The sequence below is a fragment of the Spermophilus citellus genome, assembly GCF_964194105.1.
Source record: "Spermophilus citellus genome assembly, chromosome: 5".
Taxonomy (NCBI): Eukaryota; Metazoa; Chordata; class Mammalia; order Rodentia; family Sciuridae; genus Spermophilus; species Spermophilus citellus.
In genome coordinates this window covers 111,692,998-111,719,984 of record NC_138186.1, presented here as the reverse complement: position 1 = coordinate 111,719,984, position 26,987 = coordinate 111,692,998, and positions in this window count along the sequence as shown.

Here is a 26,987-nt window from a genome sequence, read left to right as displayed (position 1 = left end):
TTGCAGTTTTCTGAGAAGAGTTTTTTTTTAAAATATTTTTTCACTTTATGGTTAAAGAATACTTGGCGAAAAGAATATTAGGTGCTATAACTATAATATTAGATGAAACTTGAACATCTATTGACAATTGAAAATACTTTCACAGTTGAGTGGTACAGCTTCATCCATGTATTCCTGGATAATTTTGACCCAAGACTTATGGTCATGTATTGGGCTATCATTTACTTATATTTAGCTATTATAGTTCTTGGCAAAGACCAGTGTCAAAGCTCTTGTCAGAGGATAGTGAAGAGTAGTAATAGAAATTATCATTCACCATGCATTTAATTTAGTGTTTAAGAAGCTTCGATGAAATCCACTGAGATACTTCTTAGCTTTCGTATTCTGCATTTTCCTCAAGACTCCTTTACTTGCTATGAAAATGTGTTTGTTAGTCTCAATGGACTCTAGGAATGCTACTGGTCTCAGACAAGATGATTTTATGTAAAACTATCATTTTTGCAGTTTTTAATATTGCAATATTAGTGGTTGCATAATGAATTCAGCAAGCAGTTGGATTATCTTTTGAATCATTGGGATAAAACATAACTGATGACTTTGAAAGAATGATTTAGACTTAAGTGAGACATATAAAAATTTAAAGCTTTGATCTGCATATTGTTTAGCCTAAGATGCTCTTAAGAGTATACCTGATTTTGTTCATGGCTTTGGTTGTTTTTTGCTTCAATAAAATACTTTAAATCCAAATGTTAACATACGCTATAAAATCATAGGTGACAAGGTAGATACTAGAAATAAACAGAATTTAAAACTTTGGAATAGATGAAAAACAAGCAACTAATGAATAATAAAGATTTTATATATAAAGAGCTACTGCAATTTAATAAGAAAACTGTGAACATAAAAAAATGCTAATGGACATGAGTAGGAATTTATAAAAGAATGAATATGTGATATAAATAAAATATGTAATCAATCTCAGTAATGATTGAATATATGCAAATTAAATGTGTCCAATATTTTAACTCGAATAACTCAAAACGGTTTTAAAAAAACCTATATATAGTAATGGTAAATCTATAGGTACATGGGCATTTTCATGTCAGATTAATGTTTATAATTTGGTATGATCCTTAATTTGGAAAACCTCTCAGAACCTTAAAGCATGAAAAGCTCTGACAACATTTCAGTTGACCTTATGGCAACTTTGCAACCTGGACAAGTCTGAAATTCTAGGTGACTAAAAAAGAAAAGGAGTGGGCTGGGATTGTGACTCAGCAGTAGAGCGCTCACCTAGCACTGGTGGAACCTGGGTTGGATCCTCAGCATCACATAAAAATAAAGGCATTGTGTTGTGTCCATCTACATATATATATATATATATATATATATATATATATATATATATATATAGAGAGAGAGAGAGAGAGAGAGAGAGAGAGAGAGAGACAAGGAGTGCCATCAGAGCAGCAGGTTACTAATTAGCTTGTAGAAATTTTCATAGTCCCTGGTTTTCTCCAAGCAGCAATACTACTTCCACCTGCTGGGTCTCAGTTAGAAACTTCACTGATCAGGTATTCCAGTGCTTTCTTGAGCAGGCAGACTATATTAAGTGTTCTATATATGTCTGCATTCTCTTTTTTGTCTTCATTTCATATCTTGCATATTCCTCAGAGGATCTAACTAGATTAAATATGAACCCACATTTAATTAAACTACAGGATACTATACACATTTTACCTGATTCTAATGCTAGAATCATTTTGTCTTGGCAGTTGAAGATTGGATTGACAAATTCAGTAGAGAACTTTAGTTCTCCTCCCTTACATTCTTACTATTTTTGAGATTTTCTTGGCCAATCTTTTACAAAATAAACTTTTTGTTTGAGAATAGTTCTAATTATATGGAAAAACTGTAAAGGAAATAAAAGAATTTCCCACCTAGCTTCCCCAATATTGAAATCTTGAACTCATATGGTACATTTGCTAAAATTAACAAATATTGATTCTAAAGTCCATTCTTAATTCACCTTTGTTTAGTTTTCACTGTTTCTTTTTCTGTTGCAGGATCCCACCAGGACACTGCATTTAGTTTAGTTTCTGTTTTCCTCTGCTCTTCTTGGCTATGACAGTTCCTCAGAATTTCTTTGTTTTGATGATGCGATAATCTTGGGGAAGTACTGGTCAGGTGTTTGAAGAAGGTCAGTCAGATTTGTGTGATGTTTTCCTCATTAGTATACTCTGACTCTCACATTTTAAAACCTGGCTTCAACACCCACCACCCATTTACTTAATTCTTCATTTCTAGTGGACAGGCATAGTGTTTTCAACGCTGTTAACCTATGCAAATGTCCATGGCACACTACTTTTTAAACTAGAGTATAGTGCTTTTGTGTAGTTTCTTTTGCCTTTCTTTTTACAGACTCCACTGATTCCCAGGGCTATCTAGAAATATACTCACTTAGCCTTCACCCTCACTGCCTTTAGTGATTTTCTTTCATATATTGGTAATGCAGTTAGGTTATGTTGTCACAGTCTGTATTAACGCTATGATCTTCCCACTTTATGTTTTTCAATGTGCACACATTAAGAATCACTCTTTATATTTTATAAAGTTATATGGGCTTTAGCAAATGCAGAATGTCCTTTGCCTACTATTATAGAATCATACTTAGTAGTTTCTCTTTCCTGAATAGTTCCTTATGCTTTATGTCTTTAATCTCTCATTCTCAAAACTGACAACTGGTGGGCTTACTATTCCTGAAGTTTGTGGTTTGTAGAATGTCATATCATAGAATTATATATTGTAATGCCTTGAGAATGTTTTCTTTCAATTAGAAATACTTATTAAACGGTGGCTGGGGATGTGGCTCAAGCAGTATTGTGCTCTCCTGGCATGTGCAGGGTGCTGGGTTCGATCCTCAGCAACACATAAAAATAAAATAAGATGTTGTGTCAACCGAAAACTAAAAAATAAATATTAAAAAATTCTCTTTCTCTCTCTCTCTCTCTCTCTCTTTAAAAATATGTATTAAGCATTCACTAATGTCTTTTTATGGCATAATTTTTCATTATTCTTTTATTGCTGAATAATTATTTCATTGTATGGATGTACCACAGTTTATTTTTCTATTGATGGACATCATGTGTGTTTTGCTAATTTTGAATAATCATTATTGTACATATAGCAAAATTGTTTTTGAGGAATGAAGTGAAAAGGAATATATTCCCAGATAAAGAAAAATAGGTATGTCTCTAGCAGTCAGATCCTTAAATGTTGACTAAAAGAAGTTATTCAGACACAAAGGGAATAAGAAAAAAAATCCTGGAGTGATAGAAAGAAGAAAAAACAATGGAAGTGAAAATTTGAACTCACAGAATCGGTTCTCTCTCAATGAAATTTAGAAATTTGATAATTTAATCACAACATGGTATACCACTTGATATCAAGAAAAAGATATATGTCAATGGAACATAAACGGAACAAATTCAAAATTTACTAGAAGTGCTCAAATGTTGAATATAGAGGTTGTACTATCACATATATGTGTATGTATATGCATATGCTTATCAATATGTTTTTCTTAGCAATCCTGTCAAAAATATATAAAATCATACATTAGTAAGCACTTTTAAAAAAATGGAATCCTAAAAAAACCGTTCAATATTCCACAGGTAGTCAGGCAATAAGAACAGAATAACAACCAGAAAAAATGAACAAAATACAAATTAACTGTCATGGTAATCTTTAATATACTGATATTCTTTTTCAATGGAAATAATATAAATATACCAGTAAAAAAATAGAGACTGGTAGAGTAGAAAAAAAATGTCTTAATATATGCTTTCTAAAAGAAATTAACTCCCATTTTAAAATCAACACACAATAAGTAGACTGAAAATAAAAGGCAAAAAACCTCAATTTGATATTGAAGGATGAAAGCGGACTTTTTGAAAAAATCTTTTAAATGTTTATTGACATATTTGTCATGTATTTCTGGGATACAGTATGACATTTCATACATGTGTGCATTGTTATATAATGATTAGATCAGGGTAATTGGCAAATCTTTTGTATCAGATGCACATCTTTTTAAGTGAGTGTTGGGCACATTCAAAATCTTCTCTACTGTTATTTTGAAATATTCAATTGATTGTTTATCCACAATAGTTACACTACTGTCCTAAAGAACTACAAGAATTTTTCTCTTATCCAGTTTTATCCTGTACTCATTAATAATCCTTTCTCTTCCCACCCTTCCCCACAGACTCTCCCCAGACTCTGGTAATCACTACTTTATTCTCTAATTCTTTTTAGTCTCCACTTATAAATCAGAACATGCAGTGTTTATTTATTGGTGCCTCATTTATCTCACTTAACATAGTTTTCTACAGTTCCATCCCCTGCTGAAAGTGAACAGAATTTTAATTCTTCTTACAGATGAATAATATTTTATTGTATAACGCTATGGTTTGAATCTTGTGTTAGAGGCTTGGTCCCTAGCTTGGCACATTTGCTGAGGGGTGGTAGAAATCTAAAGAAGTGGGGCTTAATGTGATTTTCTTAGATCATTGAGAGTGTCTTTGAAGTGCATAGTAGAATCCTGACTTTCTCTTTCTTTTGCTTCCTGACCATGAGGTTAGCAGTTCTTACTCTGTCACAGTCTACCCACATTTGCTCTGCTCTCCCATCAAAGGTCTAAAAGCAATGAGTATACCTGAACATAGAATGGTAAGCCAAATTAATCCTTTTTTTTTCATATGCTTCCCAATGCAACAGCACAGATAACTCAGAAATAAATACACATATTTACAGCCAACTGATTTTCAACAAAAACAGCAAGAACCATACATTGGAGAAAGGAAATTATCATCAAAAAAATGCTTCTGGAGAAACGGAATATCCACAGAAGAAATAAATTAAACCTCTATCTTGTACCATTGCATGATTGTCATTTGTTTTTCCATTGGAAAAAAAAGTCCTATTCAGGTCCTTTGTCTGTTTTTAAAAATTGAGTTCTATGAGTTTCAACTATGGGTTGTTTAAGTTCCTTATATGTCCTGGGAAGTTAATCCTTTGTTGGATGAATATCTTGCTAATATTTTCTCCCATTGTATAGTTTGTCTCTTCGCTCTGTTGATTCTTTCTTTTGCTGTACCATACTTTTTAGTTTGATTGCAAATATTGGGGGGGGGTTATGCCTGTGTTTTGAGGTATATCAAAAAGGTTTTTGCCCAGTTTTAAGTCCTGTAGTGTTTCTTCTATATTTCATTCTATTAATTGCACAGATTACAGTCTTACGTTTAGGTGTTTGGTTCATTTCCAGCTTATTTTTCCTATGGTAAATTTTTCCTATCCTATTGCATAGGATAACGCAGGTTTCTAACCAATATTTATTCAAGAAAATTTTTTCTTCAATAATATTCTTTCTACATTTGTCAAAAATGTGTTGACTATAAATATGCTGATTTATTTCTGGGTTCTCTATTCTTTTTTTTTTGTGTCTATGTCTGCTCAAAGGCCACTACTATGCTCCTTTAGTTACTATTACTTCATTTTGAAGTCAGTTTTTGTAATGCCACCAGCTTTATTCTTTTTGCTTAGGACTACTTTGTTAATCTGGAGTATTTTTTGGTTTCATACATATTTTAGGAGTCTTCTTTAACCTATTTCTGTGAAGAACTTCACTGGTATTCTCATATGAATAACATAGAGTCAGAAGATCACTTTCAGGGCAATATGGATGTTTTGATAATATTTGTTCCAATTCAAAAACTTGGGGTGCATTTGCAATATTTTTTTTGTATCTTCCTCAATTTATGTGATCATTGCCTCATAATTTTAATTATACAGTTTATTCATTTATTTGCTTCAATATATATATTATTTCAGGCTCTTCTAGCTTTGAGGGTTTGGTTTGAGTAATCTGCAGTGATCCTAATTGATTTTCCTTTATATATAATCTGATTCCTTTCTCTTCTGGCTTTTAAAATTCTCTCCTAATTCTGTATGCTAGGCATTTTCATTGTAATGTATGTTGGTATAGATGTCTTGTGATTTTGTACATTTGGTGTCCTGTAATCCTCTTGTATTTGGTTTCTCAATTCATTCTTCTTATTTGGAAAATTTTCTGGTATTATTTCATTGAACAGGTTGTTCATTTCTTTGGTTTTTATTTCTATACCTTCCTCTATCCCAATAACTCTTAAATTTGATTTTTTAATGTTATTCCATAATTTTTGAGTGTTCTTTTTATTTATTTTTTATTATCTTCACTGTGTGGTCAACTTTATTTTCAAGATTATATATTTTGTTTTCATTGTCTGAAGTTCTTTCTTCCAAATGATCTAATCTGTTGGTGATGCTTTCTATTGAGCATTTAATTTGGTTTATTCTTTCTCTAATTTTAAGGATTTCTGTTTTTTCAGTGATCTCTATTTCCTTATTGAAGTAATCTTTTGCTTCCTTTATTTGCTTATGTATTTCTTTATCGAAATGACTTTTGCCACCTGTATTTGTTCTCTTATATCATACTTTTATTCACAGAACATTTTAATCATGTATTTCCTAAACTCCTTCTCTGACTTTTCTTCTGCTGGCCATGGATTCTAATAATGTAGTATCTTGGTTTGTTTGGGGCACTTTCTTCCCTTGTCTTTTTCATGTTGTTCATGTGTCTTCCCTTCTAGCACTGCAGATCTGAGGTGTTACAGTTTTTCCCTGCAGGCTTATAGTGTCCCTTTAGGTGTCCCATACTTCTCCTTTAAGGGGGAGATCAAAATGAACAGATCCCAATACAAAGAGCATATAGCCTTAAACCAAATAGCTCCTATTATGACATTATGATTTTGTCAAAATATACAGAAATGGTGAACTCAATTATTATCTACAATATACAGTTTCTGATGGTGGAGAAAGAGAAAACTGGGGATGGGGTATAGGATGGGATGTTAAGAAGGTAGGAAGTGAGGACATACAGTTATTAGACCTTAGGAAGCATGAAAGATGAATCTAAAGAAGTTGTCTAGTATCAGGAGAGAAGAGAAAGAGTGATTTTGGGGAGATGAGTAAGTGGGAAGACAATAAAGTGCAAAAAGCAAACAAAAATTAAGAAAAATTTTAAAAATGTAAAAATAAGAGATAAAAGAATATATAACACAATTCTAATATAGTATTTAGACATCCCAGTCCTCAGTAGCCTAATTCATAAAAAGTACTTGTTTTTACAAATGTTGGGGATGTGACAGTGGGAAAAAAGAGAGAAAAGAGAAAAAAAAGAAAAGAAAAAATCTCAATGGAAAGAAAGAAAAAAGAGAGAGAAAAGAAAAGAAAAATAAATCTCAAAGGAATATATAAGCATTGTTTTTGTTGGAGTTCAGTATCTTTCCTGCTTCCCTTCTCATCCAATAGGTAGTGTTGTCTGTTTACTGAAATCTCTACCCTCAGAGTGGTAAAGGTTATTAGGGTGGGAGGGTTGGTCATGGGAGCAAAACTCCTCGAAGGGGTATAGCTCTTGCTGGTCCCTGGTCTCTACTGATAGACTGCACCTCAAGTATCTCCTTTGGGGACCCCGCATATTTTGTGGGTGCCTGGTCTTATCTCCTTATATCATCAATAGACCTCACAATTCCTGGTCTCTAATTTAGTCTCTAAACTCTCACTCACTGCCTCCCTTTCTATTTCCCAGTCAGGAACCTCTCTCTCCAGAGGCCTTATGAACTTTGCTTTGGCACCTGAGTACCTGTCCTGAAGAGCTATTTTTTTTTTTTTTGTTATTATTATTTATTTTTTTATTGGTTGTTCAAAACATTACATAGTTCTTGATATATCATATTTCACATTTTGATTCAAGTGGGTTATGAACTCCCATTTTTACCCCGTATACAGATTGCAGAGTCACATCAGTTACACTTCCACTGATTTACATATTGACATACTCATGTCTGTTGTATTTTGCTGCCTTTCCTATCCTCTACTATCCCCCCTCCCCTCCCCTCCCCTCCCCTCTTCTCTCTCTACCCCCTCTACTGTAATTCATTTCTCCCCCTTGTATTATTTTTCCCTTTCCCCTCACTTCCTCTTGTATGTAATTTTGTATAACCCTAAGGGTCTCCTTCCATTTCCAAGCAATTTCTCTTCTCTCTCCCTGTCCCTCCCACCTCTCATCCCTGTTTAATGTTAGTAATCTTCTCATGCTCTTCTTCCCTACTCTGTTCTTAGTTACTCTCCTTATATCAAAGAAGACATTTGGCATTTGTTTTTTAGGGATTGGCTAGCTTCACTTAGCATAATCTGCTCTAATGCCATCCATTTCCCTCCAAATTCTATAATTTTGTCATTTTTTAATGCAGAGTAATACTCCATTGTGTATAAATGCCACTTTTTTTTTATCCATTCGTCTATTGAAGGGCATCTAGGTTGCTTCCACAGTCTTGCTATTGTGAATTGTACTGCTATGAACATCGATGTAGCAGTGTCCCTGTCGCATGCTCTTTTTAGGTCTTTAGGGAATACACCCAGAAGGGGAATAGCTGGATCAAATGGTGGTTCCATTCCCAGCTTTCCAAGAAATCTCCATACTGCTTTCCAAATTGGTTGCACCAATTTTCAGTCCCACCAACAATGTACAAGTGTACCCTTTTCCCCACATCCTCGCCAGCACTTGTTGTTGTTTGACTTCCTAATGGCTGCCAATCTTACTGGAGTGAGATGATATCTTAGGGTGGTTTTGATTTGCATTTCTCTGACTGCTAGCAATGGTGAGCATTTTTTCATGTACTTGTTGATTGATTGTATGTCCTCCTCTGAGAAGTGTCTGTTTAGGTCCTTGGCCCATTTGTTGATTGGGTTATTTGTTATCTTATTGTCTAATTTTTTGTGTTCTTTATATACTCTGGATATTAGGGCTCTATCTGAAGTGTGAGGAGTAAAGATTTGTTCCCAGGATGTAGGCTCCCTATTTACCTCTCTTATTGTTTCTTTTGCTGAGAAAAAAACTTTTTAGTTTGAGCAAGTCCCATTTGTTGATTCTAGATATTAATTCTTGTGCTATGGGTGTCCTATTGAGGAATTTGGAGCCCGACCCCACAGTGTGTAGGTCGTAGCCAACTTTTTCTTCTATCAGATGCCTTGTCTCTGGTTTGATATCAAGCTCCTTGATCCATTTTGAGTTAACTTTTGTGCATGGAGAGAGAAAGGGATTCAGTTTCATTTTGTTGCATATGGATTTCCAGTTTTCCCAGCACCATTTGTTGAAGATGCTATCATTCCTCCATTGCATGCTTTTAGCCCCTTTATCAAATATAAGAAAGTTGTAGTTTTGTGGGTTGGTTTCTGTGTCCTCTATTCTGTACCATTGGTCCACCCGCCTGTTTTGGTACCAGTACCATGCTGTTTTTGTTACTATTGCTCTGTAGTATAGTTTGAAGTCTGGTATCGCTATACCACCTGATTCACACTTCCTGCTTAGCATTGTTTTTGCTATTCTGGGTCTTTTATTTTTCCATATGAATTTCATGATTGCTTTCTCTATTTCTACAAGAAATGCCATTAGGATTTTGATTGGCATTGCATTAAACCTATAGAGAACTTTTGGTAATATCACCATTTTGATAATGTTAGTTCTGCCTATCCATGAACAGGGTATATTTTTCCATCTTCTAAGATCTTCTTCAATTTCTCTCTTTAAGGTTCTGTAGTTTTCATTGTATAATCTTTTACCTCTTTTGTTAGGTTGATTCCCAAGTATTTTATTATTTTTGAGGATATTGTGAATGGAGTGGTTGTCCTCATTTCCATTTCAGAGGGTTTGTCGCTGATATACAGGAATGCCTTTTTTTTAAGGAATGAACTCCATGCAATGAATTTTCCTCTTAGAACTGCTTTCAATGTGTCCCATAGATTCCGATATGTTGTGTCTGTGTTTTCATTTATCTCTAAGAATTTTTTAATTTCCTCCTTAATGTCTTCTATAACCCATTGATCATTCAGTAACCTATTGTTCATTCTCCAAGTGATGCATGATTTTTCCTTCCTTCTTTTATCATTGATTTTCAGTTTCATTCCATTATGGTCAGATAAGATGCATGGTATTATCTCTACTCCTTTATATTGTCTAAGAGTTGCCCTGTGACATAATATATGATCTATTTTTGAGAAGGATCCATGTGCTGCTGAGATAAAAGTGTAACTGCTTGATGTTGGGTGGTATATTCTATATATGTCAATTAAGTCTAGGTTGTTAATTGTGTTATTGAGTTCTATAGTTTCCTTATTCAACTTTTGTTTGGAAGATCTGTCCAGTAGTGAGAGAGGTGTGTCGAAGTCTCCCATGATTATTGTATGGTGGTCTATTAGACTCTTGAACTTGAGAAGAGTTTGTTTGATGAATATAGCTGCACCATTGTTTGGGGCATATATATTTATGATTGTTATGTCTTGTTGGTGTATGGTTCCCTTGAGCAGTATGTAGTGTCCCTCTTTATCCCTTTTGATTAACTTTGGCTTGAAATCTATTTTATTTGATATGAGTATGGACACTCCTGCTTGTTTCCGAAGTCCATATGAGTGATATGATTCTTCCCAACCTTTCACCTTCAGTCTATGTATGTCTTTTCCTATCAAATGCATATCCTGTAGGCAGTATATTATTGGGTCATGTTTTGTGATCCATTCTACTAGCCTGTGTCTCTTAATTGGTGAGTTTAAGCCATTAACATTTAGGGTTATTATTGAGATATGGGTTATCCTTCCAGCCATATTTGTTTATTTATGTTTCTGAATATGGTTTGTTTTCCTCTTTGATTATTTTCCCCCCTTTACTGTCCTACCTCCCACTGTTGGTTTTCATTTCATCACTCCCGGGAACTCCCCCCAATGCCACGTGGCTCCTCCAGGAACCAACAACTGGAAATCCCACTTCCGGAAATCCTTCCTCCCACACTTCCCCAACCAATGGGAACTCTCTAGGAATCCCCACAAGAACTCCAAAGTAGTGCGAGAACTCCAAAGTAGCAGGCCTAGGCGGACAGTAAAGGTCTAATACACAACCGAATCAATCCAGCATAATCTTAATGGCTTGCCTCTCAACCAATACTATTGGCAAAATGCCAGGGGTCATTCCGACTGGGCTGTGGCTCTCAGCATGGTGTGACTTCAACTTTTTATATATTTGGGTGTTCCAGAATTGGGTGTATATTTGTTTACAGTTGTTACTTCATCTTGTTAAATTGAGTCCTTTCTTTTTATAAATTAATATTATCTATTTTTACAATTTTTTAAATTTAAAATCTATTTCTTGATATAGGAATATCGGTACTTCTGCAAGTTTTAGTTTCTCTTTGCATAATACCTCTTTTTTATCACTTATCTTAAATACATAAGTGTCTTTATTGGTAGGAGTGTTTCTTTTATGCGGAATATATTTGAGTTTTGTCTTTTTAATCCATTCAGGGAGTCTATGTCATTTGGATGGAGAATTTAATATGCTTATAATCATAGTTTATATTGATAAGAAAAGACATTCTCTGATCAATATTTTTTTTTCTGTTGGTTTGTGTGTCCTTTGTCCCATTCTTTTGTTCACCTTTGTGTTTTTGTGTTTTTATATAAAATATTTTGACTGTTTATTTTTTCTCTTTTTAGTATCTGCTGTAGTGCTAAATTTTGTAATTTCCTGCATATTATTTTGCTTCTAAGTTGATTTCCCTTAAGCATTTGCTGTAATGTGGGTCTTTTGGTGGAGTAGCTATTTGAACAATGATAAGGTAAACTTCAGGGCAAATAATATTGTTTATAGGTATATGAAAAACCCTATAAACCCTATATAATGATAAAAGGATCAATCAACCAGGAATATACAATATAGTAATCTTAAATGAATATATATTTTAAAAATCTCAAAATATATGCAGTAAAAATTGTTACAGAAGAAAGAAAACAATAGATAACCATGTATTATTCATGGAAACTTCAAAACCTATTTTTTCAGCAATTTATAGCACTACTAAATGAAAAAGCAGCAAGGGTATTAAAAAAGTTTATGTAATAGGCCAATAGTATCCAAGTGGAATATATAGAATGCTCCAGGAAGCAATAACACTCAGAGAATATTAATCAAGATAGACCATATTATGATCTGTTAAAAAAAAAACAACTTGTAATTACAGGGTTGAAATCTTACAACATGCATTCTCTAACCATAATACAATCAGACTATAAACCAATAACAAAACAATAACAGAAAAATCTCTAAAGTCAAAAAGCTCAAAAGTCTGCACTGAGTAATCAAAAAGAGAAAGTCTTTAAAAATTAAATACTTGGAGAACCAAAAGAAGAACAAAATAAAATGTGAAAATATATAAAATAAAACCGGGTGCTAAGAGGAGATTCATATTATTAAATATTTAAAGTAGAAAAGAGGAAAATAATCTAAAATAAATAAATGTATTCTTTCCTTGGGAAACTAAAAATTGAAAAATAAGCTGAAGGTAAGCTGAGGGAAGAAAATAATATTAGTGCTGAAATCAATAAGATTAAGAAATCAAAGCAGTAGAATATCAGTTGAAGAAAAGGTGAATTTTTAAAAAATCAGAAGTAATAAATTGTATCAATACCAACATAAATAAAAATATAGAATATGTAGTCACCAACTAAAAATATTTATGTTGTTACAGATAATGAAGCTTTAAAAAAGACAATAAACATTAAACAACTTAATTCAATAACTATAAGAAAACTATAAAAAGTAGACTAAATATTTGAAAACTAGAAACTATCAAAATTCAATCAAAATGAAATAGACTATATGAAAAGTCCTGTAATCATTAGGAATTATAAATTATAAATTGAAGGTGCCTCTTATAGGATTATGCAGTTTCAAATATTTTCATTAAACAATACTACTTAATGGTAAGGAATAATTAATACCCATGTTTTACTAACCCTTCAGAAAACAAAGGAGTTCAAAATTACCCTGGAAAAAATGATAATTATAAATAAAATAAGGAAACTATACACTAATTTCTCAAGTGAGCTATAATTCTCAATAAAATATTCTTAAAACAAATATTACTCTATAACATATACAAACATTTATGCAAAAATATTGAGACTTTTTCCCATTATGCAAGCCTATTACAGTAGAAAATCAGTTTAATTCCATCCATCATACCAATAGGGTAAATAAAATGGTATAATCATATGGAATTATGAAGAAAAATTATGCAGAAAAATGTATTTAGCAAACCCCAGCATTAATTCATAATTAATTAATAATAAAACCTTTAAGCAAACTTGGAAAGGGGGACTAATTCAACTTTGATAAAGATAATATATGAAAAGCACATAGCTAATGCTTCATTGAATGGTGAGATATAGAATGCTTTCCCTCTTAGATTGGAAAAAAAGGTAAAGGATGACTTCTTAGTCAAGTACTGAAAGCTCTAGTTATTGCAATAGGTGGGATAAAATAAACACAGGACCTGAGGTTAGAAAGGAAGAAATTAAATAGCCCTCATTGCAGTATGGTATGATTGCCTATCTAAGAAATTTCCTGGAATCTCAAAAACATTTCTTGAACTATTAATGAGTTCAGAAAGTTTGAGGAATAAAAATCAATAAGCAAAATAACTCATATTCCTATACATATACAATGAACATGAAACTGAAAAAGCAATATCATTTGCAATTTCTCTAAGGAAATGAAGTTTTTAGATATTAATTTGTCAAAACATTTGCAGGATCTGTATGCTGAGATTTAAAAATTACTATGGAAGTAATAAAATACCTAAAAATAGAGATAGATGTTTTTGTGGTTTAGAAGAATCAGCATCATAAAAATGTAAATTCTTCCCAAACTGACTTACACACTGAATGCATTTTCATCAAAATCTTTGCAAAATTTTTTATAAACAAATTCTCATGCATTCTACAATTTATATGGACTAGTGCAGGCTCTAGGAAGTTAAAACAATGTGTATAAGGAAGAATAAAGTAGTTACTATGTAACTACAGTAATTAAAGGGGCATAATATGGGGGTGGTGGAGAGGTAGACATACATATAAATTTAACAAAATAGAGGCTTAGAAATGCATCCACAGAAATATCCTCAGCTCGTTTTCTTTTTCAAATTTACATAACTAATTAAGTGGAGGAAGAATAGCCTTTTAACAATTGATAATAAAGTCACTGAGCTTTCTTAAAGAAAAGAAAAATAAGGAAAGAAAACTGTCCTAAACTTCTCACTTATGGCACTACACGAAACTGGTCAATCACTCATATGTTGCTAGTGGAAATGTAAAATGGTACAGATATTATATAACACAGAATTAACAAAAGATGTTTAAAAAAAGTTTAAAAAAATAATATGATAAAATGTTTGAGATCCAGAATGAGAAAAAGCATATTTTCAACAAAGTGGTATACAGAGGGCCAATAAACACATGAAAATATGTTAAACCTCATAAACTATGAGAGAAATAAAAATTAAAACCAAACTGAGACATTGTACACAGCTATAAAAATGGCTAAAGTAATAAATAACAATGGCACCAAACCATGGTTTTGTCAAACACAGAGAAAATGAAATGTTCATTTATTGCCAGATGGAAGGTAAAATGGCACAGCCATTCTGGAAAAGAGTTTTGGGCCTTCTTGAAAAGTAGACATGCAATTACCATTCATGTATTCGAAGTCTTGGGTATTTATCCCAGAGGGACATTATGTTCACATAAAAACTTGTATACAAATGTTCAGAGCAGTTAGAAGGAGTACAGATGTTTTCCAGCAGGTGAGTTGTTTAACAATTTGTAATACAGGCATGCTATATACCATTACTGAGCAATAAAAAGGAATAAACTACTGATAGATGCAATAATTCAAATGGATTCCCAGTAAATTGCTCTGAGAAAAAAAAAGAAATAATACTACACTTTTATATACTATAGGATTCTGTTTATATAACAGTTTTAATGGCAAAAGATTAGAAATGGATAATAGATTAGTGGTGGCCACAAATAGCATGTAAAGAGGCAAAAATATTTATAAAAGGAAAACCCCAGGACTTTTCTGGTGATGGAATTTTTCAATGACTTTACTTTGGCATTGCATGCAATAATGTATAATGTGATACTATCATACCTAAGTACAAACACAAGTAAGTGTAAATAAAACTGGAGAGATCTGTACAAAAATGGTACATTTATCAATGTTAATATCTTCATTTTGACAATGAATTACAGTTTTACAGGAAGATAGTATGGAAAAAATGAGTAAACAGTAAAAGAAACCTTTTTCTATATATTATTTCTTACAAATGTAATTAGATCTACAATTATCAATAAAATTTTATTTTAAAGGATCATGAAAGCCTGTTAAAAAATAAAAAAAATAAAAAACACATAGGAAGTATCTTGAAGGAACTTCTACTGAATAAAAATAAGATAGAGCATCAAATACAATGATAATATTAAAAACCTATGAAAAACACATCAGCCCAAGGGAAATATTCATACAAATAAATGGATAAGCTAAATTTTCTATGAAACTCAATAGGAAAAAAAAAACAGTATCACAAAAGACATGCAACACATGCACATGTATCTGGAGCTTGTCAATTAAAGTTATGCAATATTAAATAACATCCCAACACCAAATGTGAATTGAATGACCTTTCTAGGGAGTAAGTGGAATAATAATTCACACATTATTTTTTATGGATATGTTAACAACATTTCCACAACTGCCAAATCCCTTTTATAATGATGTGTTTTAAGTCAGATGGGTATAAGAACATATTACAAAGAGATGTCATCCTTTTACCAAAAGGTCACAGTTCATCCCAAGTGTACTACTTATCTTTATGGAATGCATTAAAGGCAGTAAATTATACAGCTTTTGAGGCACCCAGAAAAGAATTTACATATGAGAATTTAAGAGACAGCAGTCCATTCAACAGTGGCGGAATTTTCTAAAAATTTTGAATGACTGGAAGTACGTTTCCTTCTACAGAGTCTTCCTAAAGCATGGCTTTATACAATCAGCATAACATAACACTCATAACTGATTTTTTAAAAATATTTATATTCTGCAACCTTTCACATGAAATTATTCTTGTTTCTACTTAGTAGTTCTTAACTTGCAGATTTATTTTGTAACAATTAATAAAGGACCCTGTACTTTCTTCCTTTTCGCTATTGCTGAGAAACATAAGCTAGAATTACTATCTGACAAGACTTTGTAACCTGTATGAGATTAACCACTTTTCTTTCTTTGATTTTCTGAAGGCCATGACCTTGCATTTGATTATAACTTAATTTGTCAATTTATATAGAAAAGAAAACTATTTATACTGCAGAATATGGAACATACACAAACACATATGCACAAACACACACACACACACACCACCACCACCACCACCACCACCACCACCACCACCACGACCACTACCACTACCATCATTAGCTTTCTCCATGGTTTTAATCTCCATATAGAGTCATTGAAGCATTAATCTGATCACTATACTCTTACTATGTAAATAAAATTTAATGATGGTGGTAAAACAAAAATACAGAAAAGATTAATTTATTTTAAATCCAAATAATAAAGGAGACAGAAAAATTGAAAACCTAACCAAACTTAGTAAAATAGCATAAAAAAGAAATCTATTTTACAAATGAGGCATGTTGTTAAAAATACTGAAAGAAGAAAGAATTGTTGGGATTTAATGTGAGCTCTAAGTTGCTTGAGATATTGAACTCATTTTTATCTTCCCATAGAAAGTGAAAGAAAATAAATCTAGGTTATAAGAAAAGTGATGAAAATCACCATCATCAACTATTTATTGAGTACTGTCTATGTGCATAGATTCACAATTATGGCCATTGATCAAAAGGAAGTAAAGTAATGCTGACCTTGGAAGATATTAACACAGAGAAAAAGTTAATAAACAAGTATCTAAAAGCAGTGTGTTCAAAGCCACACTGCAAACAATATTTTTGGTTGGGGGAGGAGAGGAAGAATCACATAACTGTTTAAGTAGCTGATTCATAATTAACATATAGAGGGGTATAGCCTTCTGCTGCATGCCAGTGTTTATTTTTCTGTCTTATAATCTTAATAAGAGCCAATAACCTTGCTTAGAAGGTATGACTGCATTTCTCTTTTCCATTATGATCCATTTCCTACTGTAGCTTACTATATATTTTTATAATTCATGAGTAAAATATTTTTTAACACATGTAAATATTTTCTTCAATTTGTTTAGCTGCTTTATCAGGTAGAGAAACATTGGTTTAGCATGAGAATAATATCTCAGCATCAGAACTCCTCTATCTATATGTATGTATATACACAAATGCCTATATATATATTTTTTCTTTTCTTCAGTAACTCAATAATACTGATAAAAATGTTCTACTGATTATTATGCTCTAGTAGGGGGCATCTTAGTAGTAATTTTCAATAGGTGATGTGAAAATGATATTTCACTCCAAAACTCAACATCCTAAATCAGAATCACTTATTTTTAGAAGCGGAATGTAGGAAGAATTAGTAGAGAATCAGTTTACATCATCTTAGAACCCATTTCATCCTTTCAACCCAAAATTCGAAGTATAATTGGGTACTTTGTTTCCTGTTATCTACTTTATTTCTAGGTATTTTGTTTTACATCTTTGAATTTCATCTTTGAATTTACATCTTTGAATTATATGAAAGATATAAGGATCATTGGCATACTAACTCATATTCTCTGTTATCCAAACTTGAGAAAATTTTCATCCCATATGTATAAAGATGATAAATATTTAATTTTATATATCAATAATATCAGAAATACAATGGAAGATAAAAATGTTTGGTTTAGTGTAAGCCCACTCATTGTACTTACAGAAAAAAAAGCTATTGTTGCGTTTATATTTACATTGTTACTTTTCTCTTAATATTCTTTGCAGCATAGGAACAGTTCTTATATGTGATGTTTTTATTAAATTCTTTCCAGCTGCCAAAGTGTCATAACTCATAGACACTCTACTGTGAATACCTCAGTTCTAAAGATTGTTCTCCACAATCATGAAATTTTAGCTATTGCATCATACAGAAAGGAAAGATAGAAAATACTCCATAAATAAACCTTCATTTTCAGATAAAAAAAAAATTGGGCCCAGAAAATAAAGTAACTTGACTAATATCACACTAATAATAAATTAGTGACTTCTCTGGGACTAAAACTGTCACATATTGCTTCATACACTCCAGTGTTCATTCCATTAAGCCAGTATTTTCAAGATATCCCTGGCCAAAGTTGGAAATAGTTTTCAAATTCAGTCTTAGTTTGTTTTACATTTTTAAGTTTTTTAAAGATTCTTAACAATAGTTCTTAAAAATAATTTAGGGGCCCAAGGAAAGCAACAATTTGTGTGTCTTGCTCCTTTTAGTTCAGTTCAGACCATGGAGCATCTTAGGTTTGGGGGCTTAGATTTTATTTTAAATCAAATGAAAAACACTAGATATTAAAGGAAGCGATTAATAAAACTGGTTTAAGACTATCACTCTGAATAATATTATAGGAGAGGAACAGGTCTCTTAACCACATTGGATTTAAATGTTTATCTCTCTCTCTCTCTCTCTCTCTCTCTCTCTCTCTCTCTCTCTCTCTCTTTCTCTTTCTCTCACATACACACACACACACACACACACACACACACACACACATGCACAGAGTATGTGTACAGGTATGTGTGGGGGGTATACCTTAAATGTGTGTATACACACACACACACACACACACAACATCTGGAACAGCTTTCTTCTAAATATCTGTGTATCAGAAATTTCTATGTTGATATAAATTCATTTAAAACCATTCAGAGAGTTGAAGTTTTATTGGAATGAGGTTGGACTGGTAACAATAGCTGTTGGCAAAGTCTATATACTTCTTAGGGTAACCTTGTGACCTTTAAGGTAAGTAATAAAGAGTATGTGGTTACCTAAAAATATCTTTTTGACCCTAAAAACAGTAAGTATCAATACAGTTTATTTTCCTACCTATGTCACACATTCACAAAAGTCAGTTTTTACTGCTTTTACTATCACAAACTTTACAACAGATTGGTAGTAATCTCATTGACATATTTTATATATGCTTTATGTAATTAATATCACATTTTGTGCACAAGGTCGAAGATAAAAATTCTATGAATATAAATATTTTTATACTAGAAATAAACACTCTAGAAATTGAGGAGATGACTGTGAGAGCAGGGCTTAGAGAGACTACTTAGAATTAAAAAAAAAAAAATCCCCGGGGCTGGAGAAACAATAGGCATTCAGGGAAAAGAGAGATGCAATCCTTTTAATCATAAATTACATTCACATGAACAGGAAGGAATAATATGAATTTTTTTTCCTTATGTGATATGTTTTATTTTTTTCTCACCATAGTATAGTCATGCAACAAATTGACAGTGAACTTTGGCTACAAACTGAGATGCTTCTGTTACCAATAACAGTGGTGAAAATAAAGTTTACATCAGCCTTCATGGAGCTTTCATGGTATCAAAAAAGGATGACAATAAATGGGAAAAAGTTAAAGGAAATTTGAAGTTTTTCTCTATCCCTATATCACTGGATAGAGAAAAACTTAGGGAGAAGATCAAGGAGTGCTTTGAAGTTCTTAAGGAAGAATTCTTTCAGAAGACAGATATTTTTATCAAAACCTAGTGGACAATAATATATAAAAATAGAGTTCCTAGAATATAGAAAAGAAAGAACAAATGAGAGAGTTTATTTGAAGAATGAAAATCAGGGAGATGATATATGAGATGAGACAGGAGAAGTCAAGGCCTAAGCATGTAATTTAATCAGGCTGCATTCTAAGACAGAATACATCTAAGTTAGGAAATTAATAAAGTCAAACTCAATTAACTAATTAGCAATTCTTTATTTAGTAGAAAGCAATAGGATAGTTTTTTTCTTTATTGATGAGCTTATCTGCCTTTTATTGGCAAAATGAAACAATAGTTAGTCCTTTCATAATACTAAGTTTACCTGTACTAAAGTTGATTGTTCAATTCTCTATCTACCCACCATTATGTAGGTCACTTTGAATTGGTTATTGTATATTGATTACTGATTCCAGAAGCTAGCATAGTTTACTCGTCAACGTGTTCAATTAATATTTATGATGTATTAAATGAATCAGTCATTGACCAAGTGTCCATAATTCAAAAATGTTTACTTTTATACTTTTCAGGAAAAAAACAACAAAATTCCTATTTCATGAAAGGAAATAAGTATTATGGTAATAAAATGATAACTTGATTTAACATAAATTAAAATTAGAGCATGTGTTTCAGTATTGCAGACAAAAAATAAACTAAGCAATATTCTCTAAAAAAAGAATAAAAAAACTTTTGCAATTCTCTTTTTTATAAATAAAAACAGGTAATGGAATATGACTAATAAGGGTATTGTTTTATGTTTTTTAAATGTACAATATTGTCAAGGTAGTTATCAGAAAAGTACAAAAGATATAAGTTATTAGTATAAGAAATTAATGATGGGATACTACTATAGATTTTGTAATTATTAAAATGAAAATTAAAGGATATCAAAACTCTATGTCTCCAAATTTGATAATTTATATGATACACCAAAACAAAAGCAAGAAGGAATGGATTATTTAAACAGATCTATTATATCAAAAAATAAATTAATAAACCAATAATTGTAACTCTTCAAAACAGAAAGTACCAGATCTAGATGGGCTCATAGGTGAATTGTACCAAATATTAAGAAATGAAATTATACAAATTTTTTGCATTCTTTTTCAAAAGATAGAAGCAGAGGACCTTATTCCTAACTCAATCTATGAGTACAGCATGACCTCAATACCAAAATTAAAGAAATATTATAAAAATGAAAGAAAACCCTCCAAAAATACATAATGAAACTATAAAGCTCTTATTATATAAAAATATTAATATAAAACTTATTAATATAGAAAAGCTCTTATTAATGTAGATTAAAAAGTAGAATTTACCCAAGTTATGTAGGACAGAATAAACATTTGAAAGTAAGTTAATATAATCCATTGCATTAACAGTTTAGAAAAGAAAAAAATCACAGAATCATATGAATGGATGCATAAAAAGTACTTGACAAAATCCAAAACTATTTCATGATTAAAAACTCTCAGTAAATTAGAAACAGTGGAGAAAGTCTTCAAATTGATAAAGCATATCTACAAAAAAAGAAAACCCTTAATGCTAACATCATACTCAATGCTGAGAAACTCTGAGCTTTCTAAATAGGGTCATGCAAAGGCAAATATGTCCATTTTCATTACTTCTTTTCAATGTCATATTAAAAGTAAATGACTACAGAAATATGAACAAGAGGAATTAAAATGTATTTAGATTGGGAAGAATGAAATAAAATTATCTTTGTTTGCAAATTATATAATTAGCTATGTAGAAAATCCAAAAGAACCAACACATACAGAAAAACAAAAACAAACAAACAAACAACAACAAAAAAAAAACCCTTCTTCAACTGGTATACAATTATAGCCAAATTTCAGAAAACAATGTTGATACATAAAAGTTAATTTCTTTCCTATATTTCAGCAATTAAGTGGAATTTGAAATCAAAACACAATACCACTTACATTTGCATCCCCTGTATTAAATAATTAACTATACTTTTAACAACATGTAAACAATATTGCTATAAGTAAAAGTAAAACACTCTGATAAATGAAGTAAAAATTAATGACCAAATAGTCTATTTTTGTTGATAAAAGAGCCAATACTATCAAGGTGTCAGTTCTTCTTGACTTACCCAACAGATTCAATGCAATCCAAATGAAAATTCCATCTGTTATTTTGTGGATCCAGACCAATTGATTCTAGTTTATGTGGAGAGGCAAAAGATTCAGACTAGGCAGCACAATAATGACAAAGAACAAAGCTGGATGATTCACACTCTATGACTTCAAAAATCTACCTACACTAATTGAAAATAGTATAGTAAACTAATGTGGTGAGAACAGGAAAAAAAAACAGCTTAGAGATTGCACTGTTTGCTATCCAAAGGTGTTGAAAACTTATGCATACAAAAATCTTATAAATGAGTTTTTACAGAAATTTCATTTGTAAGCAACCCAAATTAGAAGCAACCCTGATGTTCTTGTAGATCAATGGAAAAATAAATGGTGGTACATTCAGACAATGGAATATTGTCTTTCTTTCCTTCTTCCTTCCTTCCTTCCTTCCTTCCTTCCTTCCTTCCTTCCTTCCTTCCTTCCTTCCTTCCTTCCTTTCTTTCTTTCTTTCTTTCTTTCTTTCTTTCTTTCTTTCTTTCTTTTTCTTCATTCATTCTAATTAATTATACATGATAGCAGAATGCATTTCAATCATCATATACAAATAGAGCACAACTTTTCATTTCATTTATCTGTTTGTACATGATGTAGAGTCACACTAAATGTGCAGTCATACATGTTCCTAGGGTAATGATGTTCATTTCATTCCACCATAGTTCCTGCCCTCATGCCCCCTTCCCTTCCCTCCCTCTCCTTTGCCCAAAATTCCTCCATTCTCTGCTCCGCCCCCCATTATGGGTCAGCATTCGATGAGAACAGTCAGCCTTTGGTTTTGGGGGATTGGCTTACTGAACTTAGCATGATATTCTCCAACTCCATCCATTTACCTGAAAATGCCATAATTTTATTCTCTTTTAATGTTGAGTAATGTTCCACATGTATATGTACCAGAGTTTCTTTACCCATTCATCTGTTGAAAGGTATCTAAACGAATCACCAATCTATAAAAAGGCATGGAAGAACCTTAAAAGCATATTGCTAAATAAATGAACAGGCTGTAAGGGCTAAAGAACATAGAATTCCAACAATATGACACTTTGAAAAGGCCACATTATTAAGATAGTAAAAATATTGGTGTTATGAGGGATTTTAGAGGAAGGGTGGATGAATATGCAGAGCACAAAAAAATTTTAGGATAATGAAATGATTCTGTATGATAGTATCTGTGATGGTAGATACATGTTATTACATATTTGTCAACTCGGTCAAATGCAGAACACTCAAAGTAAATACCAATGCTATGGGTTTGGATAATGACGAATTGTTGCAGGTTCACTGTCTGAAACAAATGATCTACTCTGGTGTGGGATGTTGATATTGGGGGAGTTTGTGTTGAGTGGGTGGGGACATGAGATACATGTGAATTCTCCATACTTTCCACTGTACTTTGTTTTGAACTAGAAACTGCAATAAAATTGAAGCCAATTAGAATGCACTGTAAAGTTTTATATTGAAATAATAATAACTTTATACTTGAAACATAAGTGAATTAAGAATCAAAATATATTGAGAACTTTGATATGCCAAGAAATTGGCTAAAAATTTTAATGATGCTTCTTATTATATTTGAGTGCTTATGATGTGATAATCATGGGTCTTTTGCAGCTGCACTAGTTATTTAGCAGAACTTAAAGCAAAATCCTTACATTGCAGTGTGTCAATTCACAATAGACCTGTGGAAGTTTAGATGTCAAGATCATTATATAAAGAATGTGCAATAACCATTATTGCCTGAGCTTACATCTGACATGTTTTGTTGGACACACCATGCCTTGATATGTCAGGGTAAAAATTCTGTCCAATATCTTATTTCTTCCAGGAAAATATGAATGCAGATTTGTCAGTAGGGAATTGAATAATCTGCTTGATAAAAAAAAAAAGATAGTCTGAATCAGCATGTGCAAATTTTCATAAGAATTTTAGGAAAATACTCAGTAATTAAGGACCTTTGGATACAAGAGATACCTAATTAGAGTAGAATCACTTCATTAGTGAAAATGAAAGACATTCACTGCAGACATTTTTGACCAGACAATGACAAGGAACATATTTTCCAGGAACATTTTAGTACTATATAGATTGAATCCCCAGAGCCCAATTCTTGACCCTTGGGGATCCTCATATATATCTAAAACAGGAAGACTTGGAAGATATTTGCACACCTCTGTTATCCTTTATTCATTAGTATTTAGAAATTTTATGTTGAATAATCATATGGAATTTTTCAAACCATTTAGGCAATGAACTGGGTTTACTTTCTGGAGTAATAAGATAAACAGAAACCCTGGGGGTTTCCTATCCATTTCCTCAGAGGAAAGTAAACTTGAGTTGCAAAAACATGGCTACAATTTTAGGTCCACTGGGGTTAAACAAGTGAAATTTTAAAAATGTACTGCTTCTCCCTGAACTGTAAGCCTGATTTGTTTTCTTTTAAAAGTACTTTTATTTTAAAAATAATCCACTTAATATTTTCGAAATACTGGGGAGTTAGTGCCAAGTGGTGATAATATAGTTTTGGTATTTTCATGAATGCTCACATATAAACATACAAAGTAACCAGATAGCAAATAACAGGAAATCATGAAGCTAAAAATAACAACAAAAACCTAATGGATTGCATTCACATGAATTTTAGTGATCAGCTAGTCCTATGAACATCAAAACATCAGGAGCTATGGTCACAAGCACAGACTATTGTCAGTGGAGGTGCAAGAGAAAAGAGTAAAACAAAGGGATAACTGACAGACCTCAAGAAGATTCAAATAGTTCAAAGATATTTATAGGAATGCACAGTGGGAAAATTGGAGAACACCAGCTTCACCTACGTGGAGAGTTACTCATTCCAGTGGAGGAGAATGAAGCAGCTGTGACAGGTACAGAGAGGTCAACACCAGTGGACGTTCTGTGAACTATCAAAACAGATCCACCTAGGATCTCTCCAGAAAAGGCCTCCCAAAGAAAGTAGATATTACTGGAAAAAAGTTGGAGAAGAGAAACAAAGTAAGGAAAACTCAGCAAGCACATTTTGAACACAGTACCAAAACAATAGAAAGGAAGTAGTAAAGCTATCTGAACCCTTCCTCCCTCTAAGTGAGCAACAGAGAAGAATGAGCATAACGTCCCTGTGATGTTTTATAGAGAAAAAAGATCTTGAAGATGAATGAACCACAACTGACTGTGAGATATATGTTCACAAGCAAATCAGAACCATTATATTTCAAAGCAAATTTCGAAACAAACTGAAAGACATTAAGTAAATTATAAATGAGAGAAAAAATACACCAGAATTAGTAAAGCACTAAGGAGTGGAATGACATGACTCAAGAAATAATTTGGAATGAAAGAAAAATTCACTTTAGACATTAAGATAAAATGAGAGGAACCAAAATAGCAAGTCAACACAATAAGTTATGCCTTATGAGAAAATGAATATAGAAAGAACTGAAAAATTTAATGTTACTAAAAAAAAGATTTGACACTGCATATTGAATGAACATTTGAGAATGTATACCCAGAATAATAACATCAAAGGGAGAGTCTAATAAATTTACCAGGATTTAAGAAAAAATACATACAGCAACTTATAAAGGAAAATATTGGTCATCAAATATTTTGGCAACCACATTTTATCTCAGAAAAAGACAAAGTAATATATTTTAATAATATAGTAAGTAAGGTAACTGTGAGGTAATGATTTTACAATTGAAACACACTCAACTATAGGAGGGGCATGTGACAACTTAGGAAAATATAAAACTTCAACGGATTTTTTTTTCTATGAATTCTTGTCTGAAATCTATTGGAAGATTTGAATAACAAAAAATAGGTTAAAAAGGCATAAATATAATAAGCTTTAGTGAGCATTAAATGTTGAATTACCTGTAGAATTAAGATTAAAGAGAGTAAAAGAAATTATTATAGACCAAATGACTATATAGTCAAAACAGTAGGGAGAGATTGGAAATCTCTTAAGCTATTTCTAATAATCATAGTTGGTTGCAATAGCATTGGTTTTGTTAACCTGACTCTGTTGTGTGGCAAATTTCCAGCAATGAAAAGTTACGCAATAGTATAATATTATCAACCCTTGTTCTTTGTTTTTTTTTTAATTTTTTAAATACATGACAATAGTGGAATGCATTACAAAATCCCACTGCCTAGAAAAGAAGATATATTCATTAATATAAAAAAAAAGATTATATAGAGTATGTAGTCTTGACATTGAATTAGAAATATCAGTATAACAAAATATTTTAGTTTTGTCCATAAAATAATTTTTAAAACGGTACTAATAAGCCTATCAATAATGTGAACCTCAAATAGCATCTCTTATTCAAAGCAAATCAAACAAGTCTTCCTGATAAATGACTGATAACATATCTAGTGCAGGAGCAACTTGGTATACTAGATAAAAAAGATTATTAGGGTAATGCTCAAGGTGACTTCAATAAAAATAAAAGTTGTAATACACTTGAGACCATAAAGTAAATATAAATCCATGAATTCATAATAATATTCTGAAAAACATTAGTCATCTCTGATGACAATAGGTAACAAATTCATTATATGGAAAATGTCCAAATAATTTTATTCCTCTTAATGGATTAATATAACTTCATTTTGTGTATGGACTACATTTTCTTTAATATTATGCTGGGTTTTTTGTTTGTTTGGTTGGTTGGTTCTGTAGTGTCTTGAATTTCCGTATTGAAATGCCTCTAGCTTTGCTTCTTTTGCTCTAGATGGCTTTGAGGACTCTGGGATTTTATACTTCCATAAGGATCTTAGGATTCTTTTTATAGTTACAGGAAGAATGTGATTGGTGTTTTGATGGAGAGTGCCTTAGTGCTACTTTGAGTAGTATAGCAATTTAATTATACTAATTCTTTTTTTTTTTTTTAAAGAGAGAGTGAGAGAGGAGAGAGAGAGAGAGAGAGAGAGAGAGAGAGAGAGAGAGAGAGAGAGAGAGAGAGAATTTTTTTTTAATATTTATTTTTTAATTCTCGGCAGACACAAATCTTTGTTGGTATGTGGTGCTGAGGATCGAACCCGGGCCGCACGCATGCCAGGCGAGCGCGCTACCGCTTGAGCCACATCCCC